A 17,221-nucleotide genomic window follows, 5' to 3' on the forward strand; every position below is an offset into this window, starting at 1 on the left:
AAACATCTTTCTTTTAAATGTCAGTTTTTTTATTATAACAAGTAATGAAAAAAATTAAATCATTGTACAAAGTTGAAGCTTCAATTTCTTTTTTTTTTCCTAAAAATGTCCAAAAAACATGCCTTAATAACCATTTCAATCGCATTTTATTTCTAATAGGAATATATGTATTTATAAATATCAGTTTTAAAAAGGGAGTTAGAGGAATTGAACCACTGACCTCTCGAACTGCAGTCGAATGCTCTACCACTGAGCTACACTCCCTAGTTTGAACGATGAAAAGAATAACATCTTCATTTTAAATGTCAGTTTACCTTCATTGTAAAAGGAAATGAAAAAACGTTTAAACTCTTGTACTAATTTCAAGTTTAAATTTCTTTCCTATTTCTTAAACACGTCCACAAAACATGCCTTAATAATCTTTTCCATCGAATTTTATTTCTAATTGTAATATGTGTATGTCTAAATGTCAGTTTTAAAAAGGGAGTTAGAGGAATTGAACCACTGACCTCTCGAACTGCAATCGAATGCTCTACCACTGAGCTATTCTCCGCAGCTTTAAACAGTGAAAGAATAACATCTTTATTTTAATTGTCAGTTTACTTCCATTATAACAGGAAATGAAAAAATGTTTAAACCCTTGTACAAATTTCAAATTTCAATGACTTTTTTTTTCTTAAACACGTCCACAAAACATGCCTTAATAACCTTTTTAATCGAATTTTATTCCTAATTAAAATATATGTATGTCTAAATATCACTTTTAAAAAGGGGGTTAGTGGAATTGAACCACTGACTCCTCGGACTGCAGTCGAACTCTCTACCACTCAGCAAAACACCCTGACTTTTAAATATGAAAGAAAAACATCTTTCTTTTAAATGTCAGTTTTCTTTTATTATAACAAGAAATGAAAAAAATTTAAGTCATTGTGCAAAGTTGAAGCTTCAATTTTTATTTTTCTAAAAATGTCCACAAAGTATGCCTTAATAACCATTTCAATCGCATTTTATTTCTAATAGGAATATATATATTTATAAATATCAGTTTTAAAAAGGGAGTTAGAGGAATTGAACCACTGACCTCTCGAACTGCAGTCGAATGCTCTACCACTGAGCTACACTCCCTAGTTTGAACGATGGAAAGAATAACATCTTCATTTTAAATGTCAGTTTACTTTCATTGTAAAAGGAAATGAAAAAATGTTCAAACTCTTGTACAAATTTCAAGTTTAAATTTCTTTCTTTTTTCTTAAACACGTGCACAAAACATGCCTTAATAACCTTTTTCATCGAATTTTATTTCTAATTGTAATATGTGTATGTCTAAATATCAGTTTTAAAAATGGAGTTAGAGAAGTTGAACCACTGACCTCTCTAACTGCAGTCGAGTTGCTCTACCACTGAGCTATTCTCCCCAGCTTTAAACCGTGAAAGAATAACATCTTTATTTTAATTGTCAGTTTACTTTCATTATAACAGGAAATGGAAAAATGTTTAAACCTTTGTACGAATTTCAAATTTCAATTTCTTTTTTTTTTAAACACGTACAAAAAACAAGCCTTAATAACCTTTTTAATCGAAATTACATTTCTAATTGGAATATGTGTATATATAAATATCTGTTTTAAAAAGGGGGTTAGTGGAATTGAACCACTGACTCCTCGAACTGAAATAAAACTCTCTACCACTGAGCAAAACACCCTGACTTTTAACAATGAAAGAAAAACATCTTTCTTTTAAATGTCAGTTTTCTTTTATTATAACAAGAAATGAAAAAAATTAAATCATTGTACAAAGTTGAAGCTTCAATTTCTTTTTTTTTCCTAAAAATGTCCAAAAAACATGCCTTAATAACCATTTCAATCGCATTTTATTTCTAATAGGAATATATGTATTTATAAATATCAGTTTTAAACAGGGAGTTAGAGGAATTGAACCACTGACCTCTCAATCTGCAGTCGAATGCTCTACCACTGAGCTACACTCCCTAGTTTGAACGATGGAAAGAATAACATCTTCATTTTAAATGTTAGTTTACTTTCATTGTAAAAGGAAATGAAAAAAATTTTAATATCTTGTACAAATTTCAAGCTTCAATTTCTTTTTTTTTATTAAAAACATCCACAAAACAAGCCTTAATAACCTTTTTAATCGAATTTACATTTCTAATTGGAATATATGTATAGATAAATACCAGTTTTAAAAATGGGGTAAGAGGAAATGAGCCACTGACTCCTCGAACTGCAGTCGAATGCTCTACCACTGAGCTACACTCCCTAACTTTAAGCAATGAAAGAACAACATTTTTATTTTAAATGTCAGTTTACTTTCATTATAACAGGAAATGAAAAAAAGTTTAAATCCTTGTATAAAGTTCAAGCTTCAATCTTTTTTTCCTAAAAATGTCCACAAAACATGCCTTAATAACCATTTCAACCGCATTTTATTTCTAATAGGAATATATGTATTTATAAATATCAGTTTTAAAAAGGGAGTTAGAGGAATTGAACCACTGACCTCTCGAACTGCAGTCGAATGCTCTACCACTGAGCTACACTCCCTAGTTTGAACGATGAAAAGAATAACATCTTCATTTTAAATGTCAGTTTACCTTCATTGTAAAAGGAAATCAAAAAACGTTTAAACTTTTTTACAAATTTCAAGTTTCAATTTCTTTCTTTTTTCTTAAACTCGTCCACATAACATGCTTTAATAACCTTTTTAATCGAATTTTATTTCTAATTGTAATATGTGTATGTCTAAATAACAGATAAAAAAGGGAGTTAGAGGACTTGAACCACTGTCCTCTCGAACTGCATCGAATGCTCTACCACTGAGCTATTCTCCCAGCTTTAAACAGTGTAAGAATAACATCTTTATTTTTATTGTCAGTTTACTTTCATTATGACAGGAAATGAAAAATGTTTAAACCCTTGTACAAAATTCAAATTTCAATTACTTTTTTTTTCTTAAACACGTTCACAAAACAAGCCTTAATAACCTTTTCAATCGAATTTACATTTGAAATTGGATATATGTATATATCAATATCAGTTATAAAACGGGGTTAGTGGAATTGAACAATTGACTTCTCGAACTGCAGTCAAACTCTCTACCACTGAGATACACACCATAACTTTTAACAATGAAAGAAAAACATCTTTCATTTAAATGTCTGTTTTCTTTAATTATAGCAAGAAATGAAAAAAATTTAAATCATTGTACAAAGTTCAAGCTTCACTTTCTTTTTTTTTCTTAAAAATATCCACAAATCATGCTTAATGAGTTTTGATCGATTTTATTTCTAATTGGAATATATTTATATTTAAATATCAGTTTTAAAAAGGGAGCTAGTGGAATTGAACCACTGACCTCTCGAACTGCAGTCGAATGCTCTACCACTGAGATATTCTCCCCAGCTTTAAACAGTGAAGGAATAACATCTTTGTTTTAATTGTCAGTTTACTTTCATTATAACAGGAAATGAAAAAATGTTTAAACCCTTGTACGAATTTCAAGTTTAAATTTCTTTCTTTTTTCTTAAACTCGTCCACAAAAAAGGCCTTAGTACCTTTTTCATCGAATTTTAATCTTAATCTTAATATGTGTATGTCTAAATATCAGTTTTAAAAAGGGAGCTAATGGAATTGAACCACTGACCTCTCGAACTGCAGTCGAATGCTCTACCACTGAGCTATTCTCCCCAGCTTTAAACAGTGAAGGAATAACATCTTTATTTTAATTGTCAGTTTACTTTCATTATAACAGGAAATGAAAAAATGTTTAAATCATTTTGCAAATTTGAAGCTTCAATTTTTTTTTCCTAAAAATGTCCACAAAACATGTGTTAATAACCATTTCAATCGAATTTTATTTCTAATAGGAATATATGTATACATAAATATCAGTTTGAAAAAGGGAGTTAGAGGAATTAAACCACTGACCTCACGAACTGTAGTCGAATGCTCTACCACTGAGCTACACTCCCTAGCTTTAACCATTAAAAGAATAACATCTTCACTTTAAATAACAGTTTACTTTCATTATAACAGGAAATGAAAAAGTGTTTAAACCCTTGTACAAATTTTAATTTTTAATTTCTTTTTTTTTCTTAAACACGTCCACAAAACAAGCCTTAATAACCTTTTTCATCGAATTTACATTTCTACTTGAAATATATGTATATATAAATACCAGTTTTAAAAAATGGGTAAGAGGAAATGAACCACTGACTCCTCGAACTGCAGTCGAATGCTCTACCACTGAGCTACACTTCCTACTTTTAAAAAATGAAAGAACAACATCTTTCTTATCAATGTTTGTTTACTTTCATTATGACAGAAAATGAAAAAAAAAATTAAAACCTTGTAAAAAGTTCAAGCTTCAATTTCTGTTTTTTCCTAAAAATGTCCACAAAACATGCCTTAATAACCATTTCAATCGAATTTTATTTCTAATAGTAATATATGTATACATAAATATCAGTTTGAAAAAGGGAGTTAGAGGAATTGAACCACTGACCTCACAAACTCTAGTCGAATGCTCTACCACTGAGCTACACTCACTAGCTTCACTATTGAAAGAATAACATCTTCATTTTAAATGTCAGTTTACTTTCATTATAACATGAAATGAAAAAATGTTTAAACCCTTGTACAAATTTCAAATTTTAGTTTCTTTCTTTTTCTTAAACACGTCCAAAAAACAAGCCCTAATAACCTTTTTAATATCCACAAAGCATGCCTTAATAAGTTTTAATCGAATTTTATTTCTAATTGGAATATATGTATATTTAAATAACAGTTTTAAAAAGTGAGTTAGAGGACTTGAACCACTAACCTCTCGAACTGCAGTCGAATGCTCTACCACTGAGCTACACTCCCTAGTTTAAACAGTAAAAGAATAACATCTTTATTTTAATTGTCAGTTTACTTTCATTATAACAGGAAATGAAAAAAAGTTTAAACTCTTGTACAAATTTCAAGCTTATATTTCTTTTTTTTTTCTTAAAAATATCCACAAAGCATGCCTTAATAAGTTTTAATCGAATTTTATTTCTAATTGGAATATAAATATCTAAATATCTGTCTTAAAAAGGTAGTTAGTGGAATTGAACCACAGACCTCTCGGTCTGCAGTCGAATGCTCTACCACTGAGCTACACTCCCTAACTTTAAGCAATGAAAGAATAACATCTTTATTTTAAATGTCAGTTTACTTTCATTATAACAGGATATGAAAAATAGTTTAAACTCTTGTACAAATTTCAAGCTTATATTTCTTTTTTTTTCTTAAAAATATCCACAAAGCATGCCTTAATAAGTTTTAATCGAATTTTATTTCTAATTGGAATATAAATATCTAAATATCTGTCTTAAAAAGGTAGTTAGTGGAATTGAACCACAGACCTCTCGGTCTGCAGTCGAATGCTCTACCACTGAGCTACACTCCCTAACTTTAAGCAATGAAAGAATAACATCTTTATTTTAAATGTCAGTTTACTTTCATTATAACAGGATATGAAAAATAGTTTAAATCCTTGTACAAAGTTCAAGCTTCATTTTCTTTTTTCCTAAAAATGTCCACAGAACATGCCTTAATAAACATTTCAATCGAATTTTATTTCCAATAGGAATATATGTATACATAAATATCAGTTTGAAAATGGGAGTTAGAGGAATTGAACCACTGACCTCACAAACTGTAGTCGAATGCTCTACCACTGAGCTACACTCCCTATTTTTAACCATTAAAAGAATAACATCTTCACTTTAAATAACAGTTTACTTTCATTATAACAGGAAATAAAAAAATGTTTAAACCTTGGTACAAATTTCAAATTTCAATTTTTTTTTTCTTAAACACGTCCACAAAACAAGCCTTAATAAACTTTTTAATCGAATTTACATTTCTAATTAAAATATATGTATATATAAATACCAGTTTTAAAAAGGGAGTTTGAGGAAATGAACCACTGCCTCCTCGAACTGCAGTCGAATGCTCTACCAATGAGCTACACTTCCTACTTATAAAAAATGAAAGGATAACATCTTTCTTATAAATGTCTGTTTACTTTCATTACAACAGGAAATGAAAAAAAGTTTAAATTCTTGTACAAATTTCAAGCTTGAATTTCTTGCTTTTTTTTTAAACACGTCCACAAACCATGACTTAATAATCTTTTCAATAAAATTTACTTTTCTAATTGGAATATATGTATATATAAATATCAGTTTTAAAAAGGGAGTTGAAGGAATTGAACCACTGACTCCTCGAACTGCAGTCGAATGCTCTACCACTGAGCTACACACCCTAACTTTAAAATATGAAAGAAAGACATCTTTCTTTTAAATGTCAGTTTTCTTTTAATATAACAAGAAATGAAAAAAATTTAAATCATTGTATAAAAGTTCAAGAGTCACTTTCTTTTTTTTTCTTAAAAATATCCATAAAGCATGCCATAATAAGTTTTAATCGAACTTTATTTCTAATTGGAATATATGTATATCTGATTATCAGATTTAAAAAGGAAGTTAGTGGAATTGAACCACTGACTTCTCGAACTGCAGTCGAATGCTCTACCACTGAGCTACACACCCTAGCTTTAACCATTGAAAGAATAACATCTTCACTTTAAATGTCAGTTTACTTTCATTGTAACAGGAAATGAAAAAAAGTTTAAACTCTTGTACAAATTTCAAGCTTCAATTTCTTTTTTTTCCTTAAACACATCCAAAAACCAAGCCTTAATAATCTTTTTAATTAAACTTGCATTTCTAATTGGAATATATGTATATATAAATACCAGTTTGAAAAAGGGGCTAAGAGAAAATGAACCACTAACTGCTCGAACTGCAGTCAAATGATCTATCACTGAGCTACACTTCCTACTTTTAAAAAATGAAAGAATAACATCTTTCTTATAAATGTCAGTTTTCTTTTATTATAACAATAAATGGAAAAAAGTTTAAATCCTCGTACAAAGCTCAAGCTTCAACTTCTTTTTTTTTCCAAATAATGTCCGCAAACATGACTTCATAACCTTTTTAATCGAATTTACATTTCTAGTTGGAATATATGTATATATAAATATCAGTTTTAAAAAGGGGCTAAGAGGAAATGAACCACTGACTCCTCGAACTGCGGTCGAATGCTCTACCACTGAGCTACACTTTCTACTTTTAAAAAATGAAAGAGTAACATCTTTCTTATAAATATCAGTTTTCTTTTATTATAACAAGAAATGAAAAAAATTTTAAATCATTGTACAAAGTTCAAGCTTCACTTCCTTATTTTTTCCTAAAAATATCCACAAAGCATGCCTTAATAAGTTTTAATCGAAATTTATTTTTATTGGAATATAGGTATTTCTAAATGTCAGTCTTAAAATGGGAGTTGTGGAATTGAACCACTGACCTCTCGAACTGCAGTCGAATGCTCCACCACCGAGCTACACTCCCTAGCTTTAACCGTTGAAAGAATAACATCTTTAATATAAATGTCAGTTTACTTTCATCGTAACAGGAAATGAAAAAAAGTTTAAACTCTTTTACAAATTTCAATCTTCAATTTCTTTTTTTTTCTTAAACACGTATACAAAACAAGCTTTAATAACCTTTTTAATTGAATTTACATTTCTAATTGGAATATATGTATTTATAAATACCAGTTTTGAAAAGAGAGTTAGAGGAATTAAACCACTGACTCCTCGAACTGCAGTCGAATGATCTACCACTGAGCTACACACCCTAACTATAAACAATGAAAGTAAAACATCTTTCTTTTAAATGTCAGTTTTCTTTTATTATAAAAGAAAATGAAAAAAAGTATAATATCTTGTACAAATTTCAAGCTTCAATTTCTTTTTTTTCATTAAAAACATCCACAAAACAAGCCTTAATGACCTTTTCAATCCAATTTACATTTTCTAATTGGAATATATGTATATATAAATACCAGTTTTAAAAAGGGGATAAGAGGAAATGAGGCACTGACTCCTCGAACTGCAGTCGAATGCTCTACCACTGAGCTACACTCCCTAACTTTAAGCAATGAAAGAACAACATCTTTATTTTAAATGTCAGTTTACTTTCATTATAACAGGAAATGAAAAAAAGTTTAAATCTTTGTATAAAGTTCAAGCTTCAATTTCTTTTTTTTCCTAAAAATGTCCACAAAACATGCCTTAAAAACAATTTCAATCGAATTTTATTTCTAATAGGAATATATATATATATAAACATCAGTTTAGAAAAGGGAGTTAGAGGAATTGAACTACTGACCTCTCGAACTGCAGTCTAATTATCTACCACTGAGCTAAACTCCATAACTTTAAATATTGAAAGTACAACATGTTCATTTTAAACGGCAGCTTTCTTTTATTATAACAAGAAATGAAAAAAAAAATTAAATTCTTGTACAAAGTTCAAGCTTCAATTTCCTTCTTTTTCTTAAAAATGTCCACAAAACATGCCTTAATAAGTTTTCAATTGAATTTGCTTTTTCTTTTGAATATATGTATATCTAAATATCATTTTTAAAAAGGGAGTTCGAGGAATTGAACCAATGATCCGACGAAGTGCAGTCGAATGCTCTACCACTGAGCTACACTCCCTAGCTTTAAACAATGAAAGAATAACATCTTTATTTTAAATGTCCGTTTCCTTTCATTATAATGGGAAATGAAAAAGTGTTTGAAACCTTAAACAAATTTCAAGATTCAAATTTTTTTTCTTTTAAGCAGATCTACAAAGCATGCCTTAATAAGTTTTATTCGAATTTTATTTCTAATTGGAAGATATGTATATCTAAATATCAGTCTTAAAAAGGGAGTTGGTGGAATTGAACCACTGAACTCTCGAACTGTAGTCGAATGCTCTACCACTGAGCTACACTCCCTAGTTTAACCATTGAAAGAATATCATCTTCACTTTAAATGTCAGTTTACTTTCATTGTAACGGGAATTGAAAAAAAGTTTAAACCAATGTACAAATTTCAAGCTTCAATTTCTATTATTTTCTTAAACACGTCCAGAAAACAAGCCTTAATAACCTTTTTAACCGAATTTACATTTCTAATTGGAATATATGTATATATAAATACCAGTTTTAAAAAATGGGTAAGAGGAAATGAACCACTGACTCCTCGAACTGAAGTCGAATGCTCTACCACTGAGCTACACTTCCTACTTTTAAAAAAATGAAAGAATAACATCTTTCTTATAAATGTCAGTTTTGTTTTACTATAACAATAAATAGAAAAAGTTTAAACTTCATGAAGTTCAAGCTTCATTTCTTTTTTTTTTTTCTTGAAAATATCTAAAACATGCTTAATTAGTTTTAATCATATTTTATGTCTAATTCGAATATATGTATATCTAAATATCAGTTTTAAAAGGAAGTTAGTGGAATTGAACCACTGACCTCTCGAACTGCAGTCGAATGCTCTACCACTGAGCTACACTCCCTAGCTTCAACCATTGAAAGAATAACATCTTCATTTTAAATGTCAGCTTACTTTCATTGTATCAGGAAGCGAAAAAAAGTTTAAATTCTTGTACGAATTTCAAGCTTCAATTTCGTGCTTTTTTCTTAAACAGGTCCACAAAACATGCTTTAATAACATTTTCAATAGAATGTATTTTCTAATTGGGATATATGTAAATCTAAATATCAGTCTAAAAATGGAGTTAGTGGAATTGAACCACTGACCTCTCGAACTGCAGTCGAATGCTCTACCACTGAGCTACACACCCTAGCTTTAACCATTGAAAGAATAACATCTTCACTTTAAATTTCAGTTTACTTTCATTGTAACAGGAAATGAAAAAAAGTTTAAACTCTTGTACAAATTTCAAGCTTCAATTTCATTTTTTTCCTTAAACACATCCTAAAACCAAGCCTTAATAATCTTTTTAATTGAACTTGCATTTCTAATTGGAATATATGTATATATAAATACCAGTTTGAAAAAGGGAGTTAGAGGAAATGAACCACTAACTCCTCGAACTGCAATCAAATGCTCTACCACTGAGCTACATTTCCTACTTTTAAAAAATGAAAGAATAACATCTTTCTTATAAATGTCAGTTTTCTTTTATTATAACAATAAATGGAAAATGTTTAAATCCTCGTACAAAGCTCAAGCTTCAACTTCTTTTTTTTTCCAAATAATGTCCGCAAACATGCCTTAATAACCTTTTAATTGGAATATTATTTCTAATTGGAATATATGTAAATATAAATACCAGTTTAAAGAGGGGCTAAGAGGAAATGAACCACTGACTCCTCGAACTGCAGTCGAATGCTCTACCACTAAGCTACACTCCCTAACTTTAAGCAATGAAAGAATAACATTTTTATTTTAAATGTCAGTTTACTTTCATTATAACAGGAAAGGAAAAAGTTTAAATCCTTGTACAAAGTTCAAGCTTCAATTTCTTTTTTTTTCTTAAAAATATCCACAAAGCATGCCTTAATAAGTTTTAATCGAATTTTATTTCTAATTGTAATATGTGTATGTCTAGATATCAATTTTATAAAGGGAGTTAGAGGAATTGAACCACTGACCTCTCGAACTGCAGTCGAATGCTCTACAACTGAGCTATTCTCCTCAGCTTTAAACAGTGAAAGAATAACATCTTTATTTTAATTGTCCGTTTACTTTCATTTTAACAGGAAATGAAAAGAAGTTTAAACTCTTGTACAAATTTCAAGCTTCAATTTCTTTTTTTTCCTTAAACAAATCCAAAAAACAAGCCTTAATAATCTTTTTAATCGAATTTACATTTCTAATTGGAATATATGTATATATAAATACCAGTTTTAAAAAGGGAGTTTGAGGAAATGAACCACTAACTGCTCGAAATGCAGTCGAATGCTCTACCACTGAGCTACACTTCCTACTTTTAAAAAATGAAAGAATAACACCTTTCTTTTAAATGTCAGTTTTCTTTTATTATAACAAGAAATGAAAAACATTTAAATCATTGTACAAAGTTCAAGCTTCACTTTCTTTTTTTTTCTTAAAAATATCCACAAAGCATGCCTTAATAAGTTTTAATCGAATTTTATTTCTAATTGGAATATATGTAAATCTAAATATCAGTCTTAAAAATGGAGTTAGTGGAATTGAACCACTGACCTCTCGAACTGCAGTCGACTGCTCTACCACTGAGCAACACAACCTAGTATTAACCATTGAAAGAATAACATCTTCACTTTAAATGTCAGTTTACTTTCATTGTAACAGGAAATGAAAAACAGTTTAAACTCTTGTACAAATTTCAAGCTTCAATTTCATTTTTTTCCTTAAACACATCCTAAAACCAAGCCTTAATAATCTTTTTAATTGAACTTGCATTTCTAATTGGAATATATGTATATATAAATACCAGTTTGAAAAAGGGAGTTAGAGGAAATGAACCACTAACTCCTCGAACTGCAATCAAATGCTCTACCACTGAGCTACACTTCCTACTTTTAAAAAATGAAAGAATAACATCTTTCTTATAAATGTCAGTTTTCTTTTATTATAACAATAAATGGAAAATGTTTAAATCCTCGTACAAAGCTCAAGCTTCAACTTCTTTTTTTTTCCAAATAATGTCCGCAAACATGCCTTAATAACCTTTTAATTGAAATATTATTTCTAATTGGAATATATGTATATATAAATACCAGTTTAAAAAGGGGCTAAGAGGAAATGAACCACTGACTCCTCGAACTGCAGTCGAATGCTCTACCACTAAGCTACACTCCCTAACTTTAAGCAATGAAAGAATAACATCTTTATTTTAAATGTCAGTTTACTTTCATTATAACAGGAAAGGAAAAAGTTTAAATCCTTGTACAAAGTTCAAGCTTCAATTTCTTTTTTTTTCTTACAAAATATCCACAAAGCATGCCTTAATAAGTTTTAATCGAATTTTATTTCTAATTGTAATATTTGTATGTCTAGATATCAATTTTATAAAGGAAGTTAGAGGAATTGAACCACTGACCTCTCGAACTGCAGTCGAATGCTCTACAACTGAGCTATTCTCCTCAGCTTTAAACAGTGAAAGAATAACATCTTTATTTTAATTGTCCGTTTACTTTCATTTTAAAAGGAAATGAAAAGAAGTTTAAACTTTTGTACAAATTTCAAGCTTCAATTTCTTTTTTTTCCTTAAACAAATCCAAAAAACAAGCCTTAATAATCTTTTTAATCGAATTTACATTTCTAATTGGAATATATGTATATATAAATACCAGTTTTAAATAGGGAGTTTGAGGAAATGAACCACTAACTGCTCGAAATGCAGTCGAATGCTCTACCACTGAGCTACACTTCCTACTTTTAAAAAATGAAAGAATAACACCTTTCTTTTAAATGTCAGTTTTCTTTTATTATAACAAGAAATGAAAAAAATTTAAATCATTGTACAAAGTTCAAGCTTCACTTTTTTTTTTCTTAAAATATCCACAAAGCATGCCTTAATAAGTTTTAATCGAATTTTATTTCTAATTGGAATATATGTAAATCTAAATATCAGTCTTAAAAATGGAGTTAGTGGAATTGAACCACTGACCTCTCGAACTGCAGTCGACTGCTACCACTGAGCAACACAACCTAGTATTAACCATTGAAAGAATAACATCTTCACTTTAAATGTCAGTTTACTTTCATTGTAACAGGAAATGAAAAAAAGTTTAAACTCTTGTACAAATTTCAAGCTTCAATTTCTTTTTTTTCCTTAAACACATCCTAAAACCAAGCCTTAATAATCTTTTAATTGAACTTGCATTTCTAATTGGAATATATGTATATATAAATACCAGTTTGAAAAAGGGAGTTAGAGGAAATGAACCACTAACTCCTCGAACTGCAATCAAATGCTCTACCACTGAGCTACACTTCCTACTTTTAAAAAATGAAAGAATAACATCTTTCTTATAAATGTCAGTTTTCTTTTATTATAACAATAAATGGAAAATGTTTAAATCCTCGTACAAAGCTCAAGCTTCAACTTCTTTTTTTTTCCAAATAATGTCCGCAAACATGCCTTAATAACCTTTTAATTGGAATATTATTTCTAATTGGAATATATGTATATATAAATACCAGTTTAAAAAGGGGCTAAGAGGAAATGAACCACTGACTCCTCGAACTGCAGTCGAATGCTCTACCACTAAGCTACACTCCCTAACTTTAAGCAATGAAAGAATAACATCTTTATTTTAAATGTCAGTTTACTTTCATTATAACAGGAAAGGAAAAAGTTTAAATCCTTGTACAAAGTTCAAGCTTCAATTTCTTTTTTCTTACAAAATCCACAAAGCATGCCTTAATAAGTTTTAATCGAATTTTATTTCTAATTGTAATATTTGTATGTCTAGATATCAATTTTATAAAGGAAGTTAGAGGAATTGAACCACTGACCTCTCGAACTGCAGTCGAATGCTCTACAACTGAGCTATTCTCCTCAGCTTTAAACAGTGAAAGAATAACATCTTTCTTATAAATGTCAGTTTTCTTTTATTATAACAATAAACGGAAAAAAGTTTAAATCCCCGTACAAAGCTCAAGCTTCAACTTCTTTTTTTTTCCAAATAATGTCCGCAAACATGACTTAATAACCTTTTTAATCGAATTTACATTTCTAGTTGGAATATATGTATATATAAATATCAGTTTTAAAAAGGGCTAAGAGGAAATGAACCACTGACTCCTCGAACTGCGGTCGAATGCTCTACCACTGAGCTACACTTTCTACTTTTAAAAAATGAAAGAGTAACATCTTTCTTATAAATATCAGTTTTCTTTTATTATAACAAGAAATGAAAAAAATTTTAAATCATTGTACAAAGTTCAAGCTTCACTTCCTTATTTTTTCCTAAAAATATCCACAAAGCATGCCTTAATAAGTTTTAATCGAAATTTATTTTTATTGGAATATAGGTATTTCTAAATGTCAGTCTTAAAATGGGAGTTGTGGAATTGAACCACTGACCTCTCGAACTGCAGTCGAATGCTCCACCACCGAGCTACACTCCCTAGCTTTAACCATTGAAAGAATAACATCTTTAATATAAATGTCAGTTTACTTTCATTGTAACAGGAAATGAAAAAAGTTTAAACTCTTTTACAAATTTCAATCTTCAATTTCTTTTTTTTTCTTAAACACGTATACAAAACAAGCTTTAATAACCTTTTTAATTGAATTTACATTTCTAATTGGAATATATGTATTTATAAATACCAGTTTTGAAAAGAGAGTTAGAGGAATTAAACCACTGACTCCTCGAACTGCAGTCGAATGATCTACCACTGAGCTACACACCCTAACTATAAACAATGAAAGTAAAACATCTTTCTTTTAAATGTCAGTTTTCTTTTATTATAAAAGAAAATGAAAAAAAGTTTAAAATCTTGTACAAATTTCAAGCTTCAATTTCTTTTTTTTCATTAAAAACATCCACAAAACAAGCCTTAATAACCTTTTTAATCGAATTTACATTTCTAATTGGAATATATGTATATATAAATACCAGTTTTGAAAAGGGGGTAAGAGGAAATGAGGCACTGACTCCTCGAACTGCAGTCGAATGCTCTACCACTGAGCTACACTCCCTAACTTTAAGCAATGAAAGAACAACATCTTTATTTTAAATGTCAGTTTACTTTCATTATAACAGGAAATGAAAAAAAGTTTAAATCCTTGTATAAAGTTCAAGCTTCAATTTCTTTTTTTTCCTAAAAATGTCCACAAAACATGCCTTAAAAACAATTTCAATCGAATTTTATTTCTAATAGGAATATATATATATAAACATCAGTTTTGAAAAGGGAGTTAGAGGAATTGAACTACTGACCTCTCGAACTGCAGTCTAATTATCTACCACTGAGCTAAACTCCATAACTTTAAATATTGAAAGTACAACATGTTCATTTTAAACGGCAGCTTTCTTTTATTATAACAAGAAATGAAAAAAAAAATTAAATTCTTGTACAAAGTTCAAGCTTCAATTTCCTTCTTTTTCTTAAAAATGTCCACAAAACATGCCTTAATAAGTTTTCAATTGAATTTGCTTTTTCTTTTGAATATATGTATATCTAAATATCATTTTTAAAAAGGGAGTTCGAGGAATTGAACCAATGATCCGACGAGGTGCAGTCGAATGCTCTACCACTGAGCTACACTCCCTAGCTTTAACAATGAAAGAATAACATCTTTATTTTAAATGTCCGTTTCCTTTCATTATAATGGGAAATGAAAAAGTGTTTGAATTATTAAACAAATTTCAAGATTCAATTTTTTTTTTTAAACCGATCTACAAAGCATGCCTTAATAAGTTTTATTCGAATTTTATTTCTAATTGGAAGATATGTATATCTAAATATCAGTCGTAAAAAGGGAGTTGGTGGAATTGAACCACTGAACTTTCGAACTGTAGTCGAATGCTCTACCACTGAGCTACACTCACTAGCTGTAACCATTGAAAGAATATCATCTTCACTTTAAATGTCAGTTTACTTTCATTGTAACGGGAATTGAAAAAAAGTTTAAACCATTGTACAAATTTCAAGTTTCAATTTCTTTTTTTTTCTTAAACACGTCCAGAAAACAAGCCTTAATAACCTTTATAACCGAATTTACATTTCTAATTGGAATATATGTATATATAAATACCAGTTTTAAAAAATGGGTAAGAGGAAATGAACCACTGACTCCTCGAACTGAAGTCGAATGCTCTACCACTGAGCTACACTTCCTACTTTTAAAAAAATGAAAGAATAACATCTTTCTTATAAATGTCAGTTTTCTTTTATTATGACAATAAATAGAAAAAAGTTTAAATCCTCGTACAAAGTTCAAGCTTCATTTTCTTTTTTTTTCTTGAAAATAACTACAAAACATGCTTAATTAGTTTTAATCATATTTTATGTCTGATTCGAATATATGTATATCTAAATATCAGTTTTAAAAGGAAGTTAGTGGAATTGAACCACTGACCTCTCGAACTGCAGTCGAATGCTCTACCACTGAGCTACACACCCTAGCTTTAACCATTGAAAGAATAACATCTTCACTTTAAATGTCAGTTTACTTTCATTGTAACAGGAAATGAAAAAAATTTTAAACTCTTGTACAAATTTCAAGCTTCAATTTCTTTTTTTTTTAAACACATCCAAAAAACAAGCGTTAATAATATTTTTAATCGAATTTACATTTCTTATTGGAATATATGTATATATAAATACCAGTTTGAAAAAGGGAGTTAGAGGAAATGAACCACTAACTGCTCGAAATGCAGTCAAATGCTCTACCACTGAGCTACACTTCCTACTTTTAAAAAATGATAGAATAACATCTTTCTTATAAATGTCAGTTTTCTTTTATTATAACAATAAATGGAAAAAAGTTTAAATCCCCGTACAAAGCTCAAGCTTCACTTCCTTATTTTTTCTTAAAAATATCCACAAAGCATGCCTTAATAAGTTTTAATCGAAATTTATTTTTATTGGAATATAGGTATTTCTAAATATCAGTCTTAAAATGGGAGTTGTGGAATTGAACCACTGACCTCTCGAACTACAGTCGAATGCTCCACCACTGGGCTACACTCCCTAGCTTTAACCATTGAAAGAATAACATCTTCAATTTAAATGTCAGTTTACTTTCATTGTAACAGGAAATGAAAAAAAGTTTAAACTCTTTTACAAATTTCAATCTTCAATTTCTTTTTTTTCTTAAACACGTCTACAAAACAAGCTTTAATAACCTTTTTAATTGAATTTACATTTCTAATTGGAATATATGTTTGTACAAATACCAGTTTTGAAAAGAAAGTTAGAGGAATTAAACCACTGACTCCTCGAACTGCAGTCGAATGATCTACCACTGAGCTACACACCCTAACTATAAACAATGAAAAAGTAAAACATCTTTCTTTTAAATGTCAGTTTTCTTTTATTATAAAAGAAAATGAAAAAAAGTTTAATATCTTGTACAAATTTCAAGCTTCAATTTCTTTTTTTTCATTAAAAACATCCACAAAACAAGCCTTAATAACCTTTTCAATCGAATTTACATTTCTAATTGGAATATATGTATATATTAATACCAGTTTTGAAAAGGGGGTAAGAGGAAATGAGCCACTGACTCCTCGAACTGCAGTCGAATGCTCTACCACTGAGCTACACTCCCTAACTTTAAGCAATGAAAGAACAACATCTT

The 17,221-nt window shown here is 29.2% G+C and overlaps 8 non-coding genes across 8 annotated transcripts; all 8 read right to left on the reverse strand.

The window, feature by feature from the left end:
* Positions 1-192: 192 nt before the first annotated feature.
* On the reverse strand, positions 193-264 carry Trnac-gca. Its single transcript has one exon. It is a non-coding gene; the product is annotated as a tRNA-Cys (tRNA).
* Positions 265-1,053: 789 nt separating this feature from the next.
* Positions 1,054-1,125, reverse strand: Trnac-gca. The gene has a single exon. It is a non-coding gene; the product is annotated as a tRNA-Cys (tRNA).
* A 791-nt stretch (positions 1,126-1,916) lies between these two features.
* On the reverse strand, positions 1,917-1,988 carry Trnac-gca. The gene has a single exon. It is a non-coding gene; the product is annotated as a tRNA-Cys (tRNA).
* A 501-nt stretch (positions 1,989-2,489) lies between these two features.
* Positions 2,490-2,561, reverse strand: Trnac-gca. The gene has a single exon. It is a non-coding gene; the product is annotated as a tRNA-Cys (tRNA).
* Positions 2,562-3,632: 1,071 nt separating this feature from the next.
* Positions 3,633-3,704, reverse strand: Trnac-gca. The gene has a single exon. It is a non-coding gene; the product is annotated as a tRNA-Cys (tRNA).
* A 5,121-nt stretch (positions 3,705-8,825) lies between these two features.
* Trnac-aca lies at positions 8,826-8,897 on the reverse strand. The gene has a single exon. It is a non-coding gene; the product is annotated as a tRNA-Cys (tRNA).
* A 497-nt stretch (positions 8,898-9,394) lies between these two features.
* Positions 9,395-9,466, reverse strand: Trnac-gca. The gene has a single exon. It is a non-coding gene; the product is annotated as a tRNA-Cys (tRNA).
* Positions 9,467-15,969: 6,503 nt separating this feature from the next.
* On the reverse strand, positions 15,970-16,041 carry Trnac-gca. Its single transcript has one exon. It is a non-coding gene; the product is annotated as a tRNA-Cys (tRNA).
* Between the last annotated feature and the right edge of the window lie 1,180 nt (positions 16,042-17,221).

Source organism: Xenia sp. Carnegie-2017, unplaced genomic scaffold (genome assembly GCF_021976095.1).
Source record: "Xenia sp. Carnegie-2017 unplaced genomic scaffold, XeniaSp_v1 HiC_scaffold_6, whole genome shotgun sequence".
Lineage (NCBI taxonomy): Eukaryota > Metazoa > Cnidaria > Anthozoa > Malacalcyonacea > Xeniidae > Xenia > Xenia sp. Carnegie-2017.